The sequence below is a fragment of the Mus pahari genome, chromosome 1, assembly GCF_900095145.1.
Source record: "Mus pahari chromosome 1, PAHARI_EIJ_v1.1, whole genome shotgun sequence".
Lineage (NCBI taxonomy): Eukaryota > Metazoa > Chordata > Mammalia > Rodentia > Muridae > Mus > Mus pahari.
Genome location: NC_034590.1, coordinates 46,747,061 through 46,751,616, shown reverse-complemented (window position 1 = coordinate 46,751,616; position 4,556 = coordinate 46,747,061).

Genomic DNA, 4,556 nt, shown 5'->3' with positions numbered 1-4,556 from the left:
AATGTAGGTGCCTGGATTATCCCTGTTTCCACCAGATCAAACACACAAGCCAATGAAGCAGAGATAAAAAGAGAAGATTCATGACATTGGAAGAATCATCTCATCAGGAAGATAGAGGAAAAGTTCTAAATGTATAATATCAGTTCTTACATCTATACCTTGCAGAAGTGTACATACAGGGACTAACAGATAATTTATCATTGTTACTGGTGATTTTAATATGGAATTCTTGGAGGAACAAAACAAAATATTAGTAGAGATACAGGTAATCTGAATAGTATTATCAATTGCTTTGAACTACATAGCAGACTAAAACCAACACTATACCCGATAGCCACAGAATATGCATCCCTTTGAAGTTGTTACATGCTAGGTCCTTTAAAATATGACTTAATGCAAAATGACTCTCACTGGTACCTGTATTTGGATGACGGTTTTGATTTCAGGAGATGAGATGCAAAAACACATATGATTAAATTCTTTATTTGAAAAGCTTCCATTTGTTATTAAAAAAAACTTTTCTTCAGTGAGTCACATGATTGCAGAGGGACAGAGAATCTCATAAAAAACGCAAAAAGGTCATGGCCAGTGTTTACAGTTTGAAGTATTAACCCATTCAGCATAACTCAGCAACTTCCTGAAGTGTTATCTTGACTGTGAGCTAACGGTGCTGAAATATACAGATGGGAGGAAATAGGTAATACACTGAAGGGTTATTATTATGTATTTATTATTTACTTCTTGCTGTGTGTGCATGAAGATGGGGACATGTGCCCCATCATTGTACTGAGCTCAAAGGACATCTTTCAGGAGTTATTTCTATTCTTCCATTGGGGATCTGAGGCTGTAACTCAGGTTGTCAGGTTTGGGTGACTAATGTCCTTACCTGCTGAGCCATCCCATTGGCCCCATTGGGTTGTATTTTTGATACAAAGAAAAAAGTATGGAAGAATTCAGAATAAAAATAAAAATAAAAAATAAATATCCCAGTGTTGGACATGAGATATCTCCTCTTGGGTTGTTACTGAGAGTTGTCCCACCTCACCAGAAGTTGATGATAAGACCCTTTGCTGAAGGCTCCACACACACTGGTCACATGGCATGAAGAAAGCAAGTTGGTACTGATCAGAAAGCTTCCTCCCTTTGGGTAACTTTTGTAGCATAGGCAGGTATTCTGGACAATGCTAGGGCTGGGGATTATTGACAGTTTTATCCAACTGTATGTGGTCCTGTGTTCTGTTTCCCCTCTGGTGGTTTCTGAGCTCCACTGATACACTGACTCAGGGAGGATGGGGCAATGTTTGAGAGGGAAATGTCTGCAGTCATCATCTCCCTTTGGGATGTCAGAGCCATGCTATAATCCAGGCCTGAAGGGGAGAGCCAGCTCAGACAATCTGGAGTGTTGAGTGCTGAGTGCCAGAGGGGCAGGAGAAAAGAGGTCTTTAGGAGTCTTAGTGTCATGGCTCCTTTAGGCGAAGGCTCTCCCCATGGTGATCTTTAATAAAGCAGTTCTCTGAGAAGTTCTTAGCTTGTTTGTATTTCAATATTGGGAGTGGATGTGAATGCATATGCTTTATTTGGGGAAACCATGGATTATATAATTTTGGGGAAGATCATTGGCTGAAGTCTCAGGCTACTGAGATACCTCAATAGCATGGAGAGGTAGATATTCCAGGTCTTGTGATACTTGACTGACAGCCCATGGATACCTTAGTTGAGGGTCATGGCTCCAGAGCAGGCATAGAGGCAGGGAGAGAATAGTCCTATTCCTGCTGTTTCAAATCTCTGGGATTCCTAGAGTTTGAGTATGCTTCACTTCACCAGTCCCATGTCCATCTGGTGGCCCAGTCCACATGCCTTACAGCTGTGAGCCCTGTGAACTGCAATAATAATTGTCATCAAGATATGTCCATGGGTTGCAATACCGGCGTGCATTATAAGGAGTAATTAATTACTTCATGATTGATAAGATTCCTTGCACAGCAGTGAACACATGCTAGATACTATAAACTGGCTAAAAACCTATGCCCACCATCTCCCATGACATTTATAGCACCGGAAGTGAACCACTACTGTTAGTCTACTAAATGGGCATTGAGTCAAAGTACCCTTTCAACTTTTCTCTCTGCCCATAGATTAGGGCAGCTGTGAGAGCACATTGGAGAAGCTTCTATGTGCAGTTGATGGTGAATAATATAAATACTCATAACTGGTCCAGGTGCAATGCGTTAATGTTAGTGGAGTGCTTAGTCACAAATGTCTCATCTAAATCACACTGTCCTCTCAGGGCTCAGAGGCCATCAGGAAAGAGGGGCAGGGCAAGAAAGACTTGAATTTAAAACAGCAAGATGGCTACACCCATGAACTCACAGCAACTGTGGTTGCCCGTACAAGACCTGTACTAGATCAACCCAGTCAGTACTAAAATGACATGGAATGGGAAGTCTTCATCCCTAACCGAGGAGTTATGAACAATAGATGGCACATGGGGGTAGGGAGAGTCACTTTTCTTCTAGGGTGTGGCACCTGATAGGCTGACCACACAACAGTAAAATGGGCCCACACCAGGAATACATAAGCAACACAGATTAAAATTGATTAGCTGTTAAAACATCAATAACAAAAGTTAAAAGAGCACATAAAGATGTGGGAGAACAGGAAGATTATATAAAATTCTTAAAAGAATTAAATTCCTGAAAAAACAAATATAGAACAGATTCCGAGCTAAACACAATATGTTTCTTGGGCATCGGACAAAAGAACACAGACGAAGAAAACACAGACAAAACATGATCTGTTGTCAAGGCCTGACCTTGTGAAAAATTTTTTTAATAGTTTTTTGAGCTAATCAGAGAAAAGCTAGATTGTGGGGGAGACTAAAAGGAGGTTGATGTATAAGAGGATACAAGCTCATGTCGTGTGTGTGTGTGTGTGTGTGTGTGTGTGTGTGTGTTCAGTGTAGATGTTCTTGACTTGCACGTGGAGGTTGAGTCATAGTGAGGAACTCAGGTTGTTGAAGACTGCCTCCTTCCACCTACAGCCACTAATGTTGTCCTGGACATTTTTACTTAAAGAGGAGTTGAGAAGAAATAGAAAACTTAATCTTTTTACCACCTAGTGACACGTAGCCCACTGCTTATACTCCATGCATGAGGAATAGTCACCATATAGATTATCCCAGACACTGCAGTATCAAGTCTTTTTAGTGATGACAGTCAGTCAGTAATATGGGAAGGAAATGGAAACTATCATTTCTTAATACTTTTTGGGGGAAAGATTCTATAAATGCTAGAGTCTTTAAGTAGAACATTTATGTTTTTATATAGCATATGTTTTACATGGTACAAATATCTTATTTATTCATTTCTTCTACATAACTTCATAATTCTGTTAGATAAATAATATTTATTCTCAAATATAGTTTCTGTATTTATTTTAAAAAGTCAGCAGTAAAACTTTATATGACCCAGCACAAGGCAAGGCCTGGGCCAAGTAGTGGGAGTGGGTGGGTAGGGGAGCAGAGGTGGGGGAAGGGGTATAGGAAACTTTCGGGATAGCATTTGAAATGTAAATAAAGAAAAAAAAAGAATAATTACAAAAAAAAAGTCAGCAGTAATTATTTCTGGGGCCTTATACAGCTTCTAGAATTTCTCCACCTGAATAAGTATATTTTTAGCAATCACTTTTCTTTCCTGAATAGTATTTATACACTCTAGAATATGCTATCTAGCTCAAGGCCTTAGCTGGTAGGAGAGCCATCTTTGCTCCAGTGCATTGCTGGGGAAAGGGTGGCCTGCAGAAGCGACACAGCTTCTGGGAAAGATCCTGTTTCTGGCTCCAGACATCAGGCACCTTTCCCGCCAGAGGAGAGGTGTCCACCTGGGAGGGTTCTCATTGCCTGAGCTGATAAGAGAGCCATCTTTGCCATCTTTGTTCCGGTGCATTGCTGGGGAAAGGGCGGCCTGCAGAAGCAACACAGCTTCTGGGAAAGATCCCATTTCTGGCTCCAGTCATCTGGCATCTTTCCCACCCGCGAGGGGTCTCAAGGTGTGAGCTGGTAGGGGAGCCATCTTTGCTCCAGTGCACTGTCTGGGAGAGGGCAGCATGCAGAAGCAACAAAGCTGCTGGGACAGACACCATTTCTGACTCCAGACATCCGGCACCTTTCCTGCCAGAGGAGAGGTGTCTGCCCGGGTGGGCTCTCACTGCCTGACCTGGTTGGGGAGCCATCTTTGCTCCGGTTTGCCTAGGCTCCAGTCTGCACTGGTGAGAGTGTGGACCTCAGAAGCTACACAGCTTTGGGACAGAGAGAAGCAACCTAGCTTCTGGGACAGACCCTGTTTCAGGCTCCAGAAATTTGGGCACCTTTCTCACCAGAGGAAAGGTGGCCACCTGTGAGGGCTCTGTCTGCCAGAGCAGGTGAGAGAGTCATATTGTGTCCAAGGTCCCTTGGTGGCTAGTCTGTGTAGGTGAGTGAATAAACTGCAGAGGCAACACTTCTTCTGGGACAGGCCCTGTTTTGGGTCTACATCTTCAGCCAGGAGGCAGATCTGAAC